A 14,200-nucleotide genomic window follows, 5' to 3' on the forward strand; every position below is an offset into this window, starting at 1 on the left:
GTGAAATAAATAATAACATCCAAAAGAAGAAACCGTAGCCCAGGTGAAAATAACGTGAGTAAAAGTAAATGAAACATGCCGAATTTGGCAAGGTCTAGACCCGTAACCAACCAAAGTTGCAAGGAAACGAGTGCAAAGAAGTTTGGAATCTAAGCGTGCTCGTGACATTGTCGCTATAAAAACATCAAACTGTGATATGCATGAGGTCAGAAAAACGAGTATTATAAGGTGTGCGATTCGTGAACATGCAGCAAGTTTTCAGGGTGAAGCCACAGTTCGACACTTACTTGTGGTTAGTGTGCGGTCCGGTCAGAAAGTTTCGGAGTGCATCAGTGTTGCCGGTCGGCGTATGCTTGAGTTTAAAGCAACCTGGCGGGTGCTGATAATCAACAGAGGTAACGGACTGAAAATCGTCCGAGGAGTGTAAGCCGAAACGGGGGCCATGTTAGAACGGTAAAAACCGCAGTGAAAACGTGGTGAATTAACAGGATGAAGTTACATGCGTGATCTAAATAAAGCATACAGTGAAGCAAGGGAGTCAATTAAAAAATAAATAAATAATTGAGGAGGTGACAGAGTAAATATTTGAGGGTGTAAAAATATAAACAAACAAAAATGCTTGACAAAATCAGTCAACAGATGAGTCATGAATAACGAAATAAAACCGTTCCATCAAATGTGAAACAAACAAAAATGCATATCAAAAACAGTCAACAGATGAATCATGAAAACCGAAACAGTGTCATCAAATGTGATACATTCAAGGTCACAGGCAACAGAGAAATTCCATGCGATCATTTAGCCCCGTGGGCTGCATCGTGCTCAGGTAACGTATCCAGAAGTTCTCCCTCTGTAATAGTTTATTCTTTGGGTTCATGCCTTCCTGATTTACCACGTTCTCCAGAACCATAAACTGTAGCTGAGCTACATTGTGTCTTCGATCAAGAAAATGTGAAGCCACTGATGACTTGGTATTGGCTGTTCTTATGTTACTTTTGTGCTCCAGGATTCTGGTTCTTATTTTCCTCTCGGTGTGTCCCACGTAGCATAGGCCACAAGGGCATTTCAGTAGGTAAATTACATTAGACGTGTTACATGTCGCGTTTACTTTAAGTTTAATTTTGTGGCCTTTCATCGGGTGATGTTACACGTTGCCTTTGATCACATAGTTACAATTGCTGCAATTGTAACAGGGCTGTAGTCCATTGTATTTCAGTAGTGAACTTGCAGGTTTAGAGGTGGTTAAAAGTTCATTGATGTTTGGACCACGAGTGTGTGCAAAGATGGGTTTTCCTTGAAAGAGTCCCCTAAAATCAGGTTCCTTGCTCAATAGTGACCAATGTTTTAGGATGATGTTGCGATATTTATTGCTCAAGATGGAGTATTTGGAGACCACAGTCATGTGTTTTTGAATAGTTTTGGATTTAGACTTCAATAAGTCTTCTCTTTTCATCTGTTCACATTTGGATCTGGCATTATTCACAATGGCATCAGGATATCCACGATCTTTAAACCGTTGACACATGACGTCCATTTGTTGATCACCATCAATGTCATTGGATACAATGCGTTTGATCCTCATCAGTTGAGACAAGGGAAGATTGTTCTTCAAAATTTGCCTATGAAAACTGTTGTAATGCAGGGTACTGTTGCGGTCCGTATCTTTCCTGTAAACAGTGGTTCGAAATTTTTGGTTCTCCATTGTCACCTGTACATCAAGATAGTTCACTCTTTTCCGATCATAGGTCCTAAGTGAATTGTATACGGTCGTTAAGGGTATTCAATGTTTCCAAGAAATATAACAAATTGGTTTCCGATCCTGACCATAACAAAAAAATATCGTCAATGTAACGAATGTACATTTTCCCAGATTGTGCCCATTATCTTCCTTAACTGTGAAGAAGAAGTCCTCACTTAACCCAGGGGCGCCCAAGGACAGAGGGACAATCTGCCCCAACCTCTCATCCCGGGTGGGAGAATGCAAGAGGGAGAAGTGATTAAACCACATCTCTTCAGATATATTGCATGTTATCAGGGTATCAACCGGCCTGTTTCTCGTCCTGACTAGGTCCCAAAAGCCCCTAGAATCCCTCCCCACACTAGCTTCTTTCAGGTCACACCAAAACTGGTCATCCCACTCTTTCTTGGCTTCGCTAATAGCGTACTTATATTCTTTCCTGGCAACACAAATCAATTCACAGCCCTCAGTTTTAACTGTTTCAATTAATTTCCTTTTCGTCTTCCGGCAGTTCGTGGAGTACCACCCCGGATCACTCTTTGGTCTCCAACGTTCACTTATAGGAGCCCCCCGGTTGCGTGTTAGGAAGAACTCTCCAAGGGCTTTAATGGTGTCACGGAATAGAGAGGATACCTCAAGATGATCCAAGGAGGTAGTTTCCAGCCTGAACAAGGACTTCGCCAAGATCAATCCTATATCCTGAACCTTCCTGTCATCTATCACCATTTTAGGCGCCTCCCACAATTCGAAGGACAGACTTCACCAGTTGTACGCAACGCAGACGTTTCCTGGGGGCCTTTGCGCGCCAACCACATAGGGGACAAGATCAAGGAAAGTGGGTTATGGTCACTGTCCGCGGTTAAAAGGACTGCCATATCCCGCAAATGAGCCCAGAGCTTGAAGTCCAACAAGATATAGTCTATTCTTGAGGAATGGTCTACCATGTTGAACGTATGTGCTCCACAGGGGTCTGAAGGTGTTCTCCCATTCACCGCCCTTAGGCCATACTCCAAGGTCAGAGCATTAAGCTGCATAGCCCGTTGTGACCACCTCTTGATGGGCACTATTGATAAGGGTGGAATGCCCCTTCTGGCGTCCTCATCCGGCTGCCTCTGACCTCTCAAATGCCCTAGCCAGTGCCATAGACTCTCTGGCTCCAGCAAAACGTTACTACTCAGCCCGCAAGAGCCCTTCTCAACCTTGGTTCTCTGACCGTTTGAGATCTATGCCTCAGCAATGCATGCAACAAGAGAGGTCTTGGACTGCTCATCCTGATCCACAGGGGAAAGCCCGGCATAAATCAGAGATTATAAGAAGGCGATTATTGAGTAAAAAAGGTGCCACTTCACTAACCTTACAACTTCTCTTAAATCCTCTAGAGATCTTTTGAACATAATCGACTCTCTGTCGACACCTAGATCAGCCGACCCTATCATTGAAACTCAGGAACTTTGTAACAACATAGCGAGTTTCTTTCACTCTCAGATTGCAGATATTCATAGCGCTCTTGAAATCAGCAATCAAGAACTTAATGCCAAGGTAGTTGGACCTCCCTTTTCAACTCCTTGTATTGCTGAGAAGGTTGATGCCCTGCCTAAACCACAGTTTATAGGCTTCCCCCTCTTGTCCTTGGAAGATCTCAAACTCCTTCTCGAGGCCATTAAGTCTTGTTTGCCCCTTGACTATGTCCTTTAAGAACTTTGAAGACTAGCAGAGGGTCTATTCTTCCTCCTCTATTAGAGGTTATGAACTTGGCGATTCGTGAGGGGATCTTTCCCTCCCCCTGGAAGACTGCCGTTGTTAGACCTTTGCTTAAAAAGCCCTCCTTGGACCCAGGAATACTGAAAAATTACCGCCCTATCTCCCTGCTTCCGGCCCCAGCCAAGATCCTGGAGTCCCATATAAATCGTAGCTTGTCTGCTTTTATTGAAAGTTCCAACTTGTTAGACATCTACCAGCATGGGTTCCGATCAGCTCACTGTACTGAGTCTGCTCTCACGGTCGTAATTAATAGAATTCGATCCGAGGTTGACAGGGGACACTCCTCACTGCTAGTGTTATTAGATCTCACAGCAGCGTTTGACACCTTCTCCCCGTCAATACTGATCTTCAGGCTCAAGGATATCGGAGTAGGGGGTTCTTCTGCCCTTAGTCTACTCTCCTCCTTCCTCCATCATAGGGAGCAGAGAGTTAAAATGGGCAACTTCCTCTCCGATTCTCAAGAAGTGCACTGTGGGGTTCCTCAGGGCTCTTCATTGAGTCCTTTGTTATTCAATATCTAATTCACCCCACTTGCCAAGGTGATAAGATCCTTCGGTCTGGATGTACTATTGTATGCCGATGACACCCAGATCTTGGTATCTATCACTCAGCCGGTTAGTGAGATTGCCCCTAAGTTTAGAGCCTTTATGGAAGCAGTCTCTGAATGGATGGTGCGTAATTTTTTTAAACTAAACGGCGAAAAGACTGAAATTATGGTCTTTGGAGGGAGCCAAGATCTCTGGTCAAAGGACTGGTGGCCACCGTCCTTGGGAGAATGCCCTCGCCCTACTCTTACTGCCAGGAACCTTGGTGTCCTAATTGACCCTGCATTATCTTTTGACTCGCAGGTAAACAGGACGGTGTCAACCTGTTGTGGCATTATCAGAATCCTTAGGAAAATTGCCCCCCACTGTCCCTGGTAGCTCAGAAACAAGCAACAGTTGCCTTAGTATTATCGAGGCTAGACTATTGCAATGCCCTTTATGGTGACATTAGCAAAGCCTCCGTCTACCGTCTCAAAATGGTACAGAATGCCGCGGCCAGAATGGTCTTAACTCTCCCTAGGTGAGCTTCTGTAACAATGGCCAGAAGGGACCTCCACTGGCTTCCGATTCCTTCTAGGATTTTTTTTAAACTTCTCTGTTTGGCTCATGGTGCTATTCACGTCTCAGGATCAGAAGGTATTAGGTCTCTTCTGTCTGTGTACACTCCCAGTAGAACCCTCCGGTCATCATCGAAGAACATGCTTGTGGTTCCCAGGTTTGTGAAGGCAAGGTGGGGAGGCAGAGCCTGCTCTGTCTTGGCTCCTAAGCTTTGGAACTTCCTCCCTTTGGAGCTCACTGGTCAATCTTCCTTAGTGGTCTTCAGGAAACACCTGAAGACCTGGCTTTTTTCTCAGGCATATTAGGGGCTGTGCTCCTAGTGGCTTCTTGGTTCAGCTTTCTGGTAGTTTGGACTTCTATGTTTGTTTGTTCTGCGCCTTGATGCCCCTCGGGGCTAAGTTTGCGCGGTATAAAAACACAAAAAAATAAAATTTTAAAAAAGTACCCAAAATATCATCTGCCACCAGGGGCTCAAAGGTGCAGTTGAAGTCCCCAGCGACCATGACATACATATCACAACTGCACTGGCTGAGTTCTTCCTCGAGCCCTGAAAGAGTTGGGGATAACAAACCCCCTTTGGAGCCTCTAACATAAATGTTAAAGATCTCCAAAGACCGCCCTCTAAGGGGCCCTCTAACAGAAATCCTTAGCAAGTCAGGAGACTTAGATTGTCTATGCCTGATATGAAGACCCTGATGCAGAGGTCTAGCCCGGGACCAGGGTTCAATTCCCCGCCTCGGCGGGTCTTGGGCTCAAAATTCCACTGACCTGATAATTCTCGCCTCAGTGCCTATTCCAATCATGGAGTCCCACTCTGCAACTCTGGGCAATAGCTTGCTTAATCTCCACAATGGCCCCCACAACTCTAAGGATGCCTGGCCTCCACCTTGGGGGTTCCCAGGAGTGGACGTCTCAAAGGGAAAGGCAGGATGGGTTCCACAGCGGTATTCGTACAAGCGCCTTGAGACCCTTGCGGGTGAGTAGTGCGCTATACAAGTATCAATTTACATTTTTTTACATTTAAGGCCCAGAGAAATACTGACCCAGATGAGCAGACCACCTGAAGGGCGAAATCTCCCTGAAGAGGAGACGATTGCTCGAACAAAATATGAAGTATATCCAACCCTATAGCAGGGCTCCAAACACCAGGTCTCTTGGAAAATACAAATCCCAAAGGACTCAATAAAGTTGTTCCAATCTGGGAGAGCTAGTTTTCTGGAGATGCCCGCTATATTCCAACTAACAAGCCTCACGATATTGGTGGTTATGACTTGCTCTTTTTGGGGCCTCAAAGTGATCAAACTGGGCCCAGAAGAGGACTCCATTAGTGGGTCCGCAGCCACTACCAGTGTGCAAGATTTGTCAGTTTGAGAGCAGCCAAGGACGACTTTGTTCGGTAGACCAATAGAATGAGAGGGAGAAAGTTCAAGAGGATCGATAGGCCCAGGTGGCTCCCCGTGCACAGTCATGTTACCACTCCCAGGTGGATCAGCTACCGCTGGTGGCCTCTTGACAGATTTGTAAACATCGAGTTAGCAGCTTCACCCCGGCCAACAGGGACCTAGGCCTAGGTTTTGCATTAAAGGTCTTGAGGGGGGAAAATCATGGTGGGAATACCCGTAATCCCTTCCCCCCCTGGTTGGAAGGCTGCTGGGCCATGGGTTTGCTGGTTGGGGGTTGAAGTAGCTAAGATCGCGAATGCTAATTCCTGAGCTACCTTCACTAGAATATTGGTTACAAATAAACCAGCTATCCTGGCATCCTTAAAGTTAACAGGATGCGATCTCCCTTCAAATCCTTGGGCCTGTTGCCTACCCAGCTAACCCGTCTCACATGAAGAACCCGGCCATCAAATAAACTAGGCAGGGGTCTATTTTCCCTAAGCCAAAACATGGTTTTATTTTTAAGTTCATTGTACGATTCATGTTTACCCTCCTTGAGTAAAGGCACCCCAGTAAGCACAGCTACATAAGGCTGGCAGTCGGGGGGAAGGTTGACATGGGAAATGGGGGTAGCTCCCTTCTCTTCCAATTTCTGCATATTGGATGGAGGAATTGGATTACAATTCTCAACCACATTACCTCCATTACTGTTAATAGGCCTCTTGCTCTGGGCAGGACGACTTTTGCAGGGACCCGAAGGCCCTTTAGCCGAATTAGGGATGATGTTACAACTCGTAGGGACATTGGGTTGAACAGAAACACCTCCAGCAACTAGCCCTGCGCAATCATTTACCCCAGAAACAACCCCTGTAAAAATGATAGATGCGTTCCCCTCTGTAATCCCAGGTGCTTCACCTATTACAATAGTAGGCGCATTCGCCGATATAGGTGGTGGTTTAACCTGATCGATTCTAATCCCCACAAACCCATCCTCCCGAATTTTAGAATGTAATTTAATTAAGGACTTGAGAGAGAAAAAGTTGTCAAGAGTGGCTTGCTCGAATCTATCCAGCCTCTTCGACAAACCCTATACTCTCTCAAGAACCATGAGTATCAGGGATTTCATTAGTTGCTCGATCTTGGTAATGGTGGGAAACTCAAGTGAGGCACCTGCAATAGGAGTAGGAGTAGGCTGCAGGTTAGCATTCGTCTGTGTACATGGAGCACATGACGACTGCCCCCCCGGAGTCTCCTGTAGTCCAGACGGGATTTGTCTCGCCACCGCCCCCTGTCCCCTTGGATTCACACAGCCCTTGGTACAATATCTTCTCGACTTCTTAGGGGGTTTAAAATAGCTACCCTTACGGGGACTTATAGTCCGTTTCCTTTTCATGGGAGCTGCTCCCGCTACTTTAGTGGCTACTACCGCTGAATGGACAAGGGAGCCCTCAAGAGGAACAGAGGAACACAAGGGAACAAGAGGGACTGGCGGTTCATCAAGCAACAGCTCAAGCAAAGTGGCCGTGAGCCCACAGGGCTCTATAGAAGTGAGCCTATCCAAGCTAGCCCTTATGGCATTTATTCTTGTTTGATCAACACCAGGAGTAACAGTATCTAAGGGCTCGGCTACATGTACTGGGGAGGGAACCAATGCCAGGGGGCCCAGGAACGAACGTTTGTGGGTGAGAGGCTCTTGAGAGAGACGTCGCTCAGTCATAGCAATCTCTTTCTCAAGCAACAAAAATGGACGGGTAATAAACTGGTCCATGGTGCCACTTATAGAACCACCCCCCCATGCTTTTTCCAGAACGTGTTGTCATTGGCATGGAGAAGCCCACAGATTAAAGAAGTCAACCAACTACTAAGCATACAGGTTGGAGCTGACAGTAGTAATAGAAACTCCTAAGTCAGTAGAAACCAAACCTTAGGGGGGTGGCCCAGCCCGGCCTATTTCGGCCCCGGACGGCCACAGACGGTCCCGCCCTTGTCCCGGGCTTCTACCGGCGCGCTCCCGCGCTGCACGGGCGTGGCTCACTAAAATGGGTCTCAAGATGACCTGTGGGCGGAGCTGTGAGCCTTGAACGCAGACCAGGTGTTCTCAGGTGTAGCAGGGACTCCTGGGAGATTGAGTCCCTGCAGCGTCGGACATGGTCAGCTTTGAGCCCTTCACGCCTCCACCGCAGGTAACATTGTCCGCCTCAGCACTGGCGCTTCCTCTGGGTCCAACAAGGGCGAAGCGGCACCCGCACAGCGGGTGCGGCGAGTCGCGGTCTCTTGCCTCCTCAAAAGGTACTCCACAGCAGGGCTCCTCCAACGGCAAAACAAGCTCCCAAGGAATAGGTGAGTGCAGGGCGTTTTAGAATGCGCGGTGACCTGTGGGCGGAGCTGAGCCTCGAACGCAGACCAGGTGTTCTCAGGTGTAGCAGAGACTCCTGGGATATTGAGTCCCTGCAGCGTCTGACACGGTCAGCTTTGAGCCCTTCACGCCCCCACCGCAGGTAACAATGTCCGCCTCAGCACTGGTGCTTTCTCTGGGTCCAACAAGGGCGAGTTGCGGTCTCTTGCCTCCTCAAAAGGTACTCCACAGCAGGGCTCCTCCAACGGCAAAACAAGCTCCCAAGGAATAGGTGAGTGTAGGGGTTTTTAGAATGCGCAGTGACCTGTGGGCGAAGCTGAGCCTCGAAAGCAGACCAGGTGTTCTCAGGTGTAGCAGGGACTCCTGGGAGATTTTGTCCCTGCAGCGTCCGACACAGTCCGCTTTGAGCCCTTCACGCCCCCACCGCAGGTAACAATGTCTGCCTCAGCACTGGCACTTCCTCTGGGTCCAACAAGGGCGAAGAGGCACCCGCGCAGCGGGTGTTGCGAGTCGCGGTCTCTTGCCTCCTCAAAAGGTACTCCACAGCAGGGCTCCTCCAACGGCAAAACAAGCTCCCAAGAAATAGGTGAGTGCAGGGGGTTTTAGAATGCGCAGTGACCTGTGGGCGAAGATGAGCCTCGAAAGCAGACCAGGTGTTCTCAGGTGTAACAGGGACTCCTGGGAGATTTTGTCCCTGCAGCGTCTGACACAGTCCGCTTTGAGCCCTTCACGCCCCCACCGCAGTTAACAATGTCCGCCTCAGCACTGGCACTTCCTCTGGGTCCAACAAGGGCGAGTCGCGGTCTCTTGCCTCCTCAATAGGTACTCCACAGCAGGGCTCCTCCAACGGCAAAACAAGCTCCAATAATGGCAGTTAGTTTGTTATCACAAATGGCTAGGATATATCATGGAGCTTTACACATTGGGAGGGATGCCATGATTAAACATTTCAGACAGACATGGTACGGATCACTGACAAAATATCGATTACACTAATATAGAATTACACAAATATCGAAAAATTAATGTAATATTTAAAATAATTAACTAAAATATACTTAAAAATACTTAAATAACCTTAAAATTATTAAATATTTAATTTAAGTTATAAAAAAAATACAATTTTATTTTTCAAAACATATATATATATATTAACATAATATTAATAAAAAAATATAGAATATTTGTACCGTAGGATAGCGGGAGGGTAAAATTTGCTATTACCACTCCAGTGAGTGCAACAGTAGGGAAAACGTTGGATAGCGTAGGGGTAAAAATGACTATTCCCACTCCAGAGAGTGCAACAGTAGGGAAAACGTTAGATAGTGTAGGGATAAAAATTACTATTCCCACTCCAGAGAGTGCAACAGTAGGGAAAGCATTGGATATCGTAGGGGTAAAAATTACTATTCCCACTCCAGAGAGTGCAACAGTAGGGAAAACGTTGGATAGCGTAGGGGTAAAAATTACTATTCCCACTCCAGTGAGTGCAACAGTAGGGAAAGTAAATACTTCATATATTATTTAAAAAAAAATATTAATACCAATAAAAAATTAATTACAAGTAATTACCAATGTAATATAATATAATAATTAATCAATTAAAATACAAATAAAAATGCATTGTTAAAGTTCATTACCTATTAATACAAATTAATTACCAATTACCAATTAATTCATTAGCAATTAAAAATTAATTCAAAATTAATTCAAAATAAATACTAATAAATAAATTAAAATATTTAATTAATGACAATTAAATTCCCACTCCAGAGAGAGCAACAGTAGGGAAAGCGTTGGATAGCGTAGGGGTAAAAATTATTATTCCCACTCCAGAGAGTGCAACAGTAGGGAAAGCGTTGGATAGCGTAGGGGTAAAAATTATTATTCCCACTCCAGAGAGTGCAACAGTAGGGCAAGCGTTGGATAGCATAGGGGTAAAAATAACTATTCCCACTCCAGTGAGTGCAACAGTAGGGAAAGCGTTGGATAGCGTAGCGGTAAAAATTACTATTCCCACTCCAGAGAGTGCAACAGTAGGGAAAGCGTTGGATAGCGTATGGGTAAAAATTACTATTCCCACTCCAGTGAGTGCAACAGTAGGGAAAGCGTTGCATAGCGTAGGGGTAAAAATTACTATTCCTACTCTAGAGAGTGCAACAGTGGGAAAAGCGTTGAATAGCGTAGGGGTAAAAATGACTATTTCCACTCCAGCGAGTGCAACAGTAGGGAATGTAAATACTTCATATATTATTTAAAAAAATATATATTAATACCAATAACACATTAATTAAAAGTAATTACCAATGTAATATAATATAATAATTAATCAATTAAAATACAAATAAAAATTAATTATTAAAATTCATTACCTATTATTACAAATTAATTACCAATTAACATTTAATTTATTAGCAATTAAAAATTAACAATTAATTCACAATCAATACCAATAAATAAATTAAAATATTTAATTAATGACAATTAAATTACTTCCCACCCTATTCCCCTATAAACCCGCAACCCGCTAAGGGAAATTCATTTATAAAATTAACATAATTATCAATTAATCAATTAATAAAATGTATTACCAATTAAAATGTAATTAATTACCAATTAAAAATTAATTAATTCAAGATAAATACCAATAAATAAATTTAAATATTTAATTAATTATAAATAAATTACTTCCCACCCTATTCCCCTATAAACCCACAACCCGCTATGGAAAATACATTAATAAAATTAACATAATTATCAATTAATCAATTAAGTAAATTGAATTCCCAATTCAAATGTAATTAATTACCAAATAAAAATTAATTAACAATTATTTCAAAATAAATACCAATAATTAAATGTAAATATTTAAATAATTATAATTAAATTACTTCCCACCCTATTCCCCTGAAACCCACAACCCGCTACAGAATTAAATTAAGCAAAAATTAAATACTATAAAATTCATTACTTAAAATAAATTATAAAATAAATATACACTTTTCACACATATACTAACATACAAAACACTTTAAAAAATTCGATATTATTAAAAAATGTGATATATTTAATACCAATATTATATACTTCGATATTTTGACTTTCTATATTTATGAAATTCGATATTAACTTACTTACATTAAATTCGATATTTTTGTTGACTATATTCTGTCCATTCGATATTTTGTCCATTCTATATTTTGACTTCGATATTAGTGCTATTCTATATTTTTGATTCGATATTTTGTCTGTATACCGTTGAAAGAACTCATTCCTAGGGTCGGATTTCTAGTCACTTTGGAATCAGATAGAGGACCTCATTTTAACAATGAGATAACTAAATTAACTTGTACAGCCTTCAAAGTTGATCAGAAATTACACTGTGCCTATCGACCAGAAGCCTCTGGAGTGGCGGAGCAGCTCAATGTCACAATAATATCTAGGTTAGGGAAGGTGTGTGCAACCACTTCACCGAAATGGCCTGATGCTTTGCCCCTTGTATTGTTGAGTCTTAGATTCATTCCTGACAGAAGGACTGTCTGCATGAAGTCCTCATGGGAAGAGCAATGAGACAAGCATTTGTACCTGGAAACAAACTGATGAATATAACTGATGATCTAGTGTTGGACTATTTTAAAGGACTAGCTGATCTGGTACATTCGGTGTCTCACCAGGTTGGAGAAGATGCAACCACAGCACAGCTGAATCAAGCTCATTATTTGTGTCCAGGAGACTGGGTAGATGTAAAGAAGCACATAAGGAAATCGTGTTTAGAACCCAGGTGGAAAGGACCTCATCAAGTTATATTGGTCATGACAACAGCGGTGAAGTGTGCTGGCTTGCTAAACTGGATCCATGCCAGTCACTTACAGAGAGTCCCAAGTCCACCTTAGCAGCAACTGGTAGAACAAAGGGAAGAACCAGAAGCTGAAAATTGTGAAGTCAAAGAGAACAGAGAACTAGAATCTGAAGAACGCATTGATGTTGAGGAATTAAGTACAAGTCAAGTAGGGTGGTCACTAGTTACTGGGTCACAAGAGACAGCTGTAGAGGACGAGGAAGAGTCTACTGCAGAAAATCCAGTTCAAGATCAGTCAGAAAAAGGAAAAGAACAACTGAAAGGTCCAGATCAAGCTCAGTCAGAAGAAGAAAAAGAAATACTGAAAGGTTCAGAACAAATTCAGTCAACAGAAAGGGAAAGAACAAAAAGTTCAGAACAAGTTCATTTAAAAGTAAGAGAAAATAAAAGAACACTCAAAATAGGCGAAGAAGGTGAAAAGGCAGTACAAACCAAGACGGTCAGAAAAGATGATCACTGGCCGAGCGGAGTGAAAAGACTGGGATATTTTCTAAGAAGAAAAACAGGAAAAGAACTTGAACAAGTAAAGGAGGTATCAAGTCAAGTTGAGCACGAACAATCAAGAAGAAAATCTTTACAGAGATCAGGAAGAGTAAGAGTTCCAAGCAGCAAATATAAGGCTCCTGAATGGACATATAACATCCTCGAGCACTTTGAGAATCGTGATCTGAATGAAGAACAAGAAAATGTCACTAATGAAAGGACTGATGAAAGAAATTTGAGACCACCTTAAAAAGAAAAGACTTTTGCACGAAGGGTGGAAATTGTCAAACAAATAAAGAAGAGAAGAAAAGAAACCAAAGAAGAAAAGAAAGAAAAGGAGGCAAAGATGAAAACCTTTTTAAGTGTGGGATCTTGCAAAGATTTTATTTAGATTCTTATTTTAACGAGATTTTTGTATTAAGAAGAAATACGTTTAGATATTCATTAATTTTTACTAAAAATGGCAGAAACAGAAATGAAAGAAGATCCAAAATCTAGTCTAAAACGAAGATGTGTTAAATGTTGTTTGTGTAGAATTACAATATTAAGGTTGATGTGGTAATTGTTTATTTTTTTTAAACTTTATTTTTGTTGCAGGGAGTACACGAATATCATCAGCCCTAAAAAAAAAACAGTATTACCGTTCAATCCCTGAGGCTATTCACAAGTTATATCTTGTCACACGGCCCTTCAGCCCATATCCCGGAGGCCGGGCGGCGCAGCTTTGATCATTCCCAGTAGCATTTTGCACACTCCTCCATTCGGGCTTGTCGTATCATGGCGGATCACTGCAGTTTATATTTTTATCCCCCCACCCCACCCAACTGTGGTCTGTAGAACCAAGAAAACATTCCCCAACTTGTAGCTTGCCACATCGTATCTTTCCAAGCACCTTAATGTGTAGTCATTGATCACCATATCCCGAGTCCCGCCCTCCTACCCACCTCTTCCCAACAGTATTTCTTAGCACAGTACATTGCACATCTCTTCGGCAGCCCCTCGGCGCTTCTTAACTCCCGTAATCATGTCCGCACGGGGTCATGTTAGGTCTCAGTCCAGCCTTTTATTTACACTATCCAGTTTATTGCCTCTTACTGTCCCACTTCAAGCCCGTGATATTGTCTCCATTTGGCCCACACCTTTCTGAACTTCTTGGGGCAACCTCTCGCCTTATATGTCACCCTCTCCGCTATCATGTAAAGATCCAGGCCCCTTCTCCATTCCTCTATCTCTGGTGTTTCTGCAGCCCCCCAGTACTTCGCTATGTCCCTCTTAGCCACCACTAGTGCCAGTACTAGGAATATGAGTTGCGGGCGTGGCAGGTCCACCTCGTTTGTCATGCCCAGCAAAGCTAACTTTGGGTCTTGTACCAGCTCTACACCTAAAACTTCTCCCAATTCCGTGAAGATGTGTGCCCAGTATACCTGTATTTTGTCGCATGACCATATGGTGTGATAGAAGTCACCTCGCTGTTGCCGACATCTGAGGCACATGGGGTCAGTTATTTTTCCGGTCTTA

The sequence above is a fragment of the Lissotriton vulgaris genome, chromosome 1_1, assembly GCF_964263255.1.
Source record: "Lissotriton vulgaris chromosome 1_1, aLisVul1.2, whole genome shotgun sequence".
NCBI classification, from domain to species: domain Eukaryota; kingdom Metazoa; phylum Chordata; class Amphibia; order Caudata; family Salamandridae; genus Lissotriton; species Lissotriton vulgaris.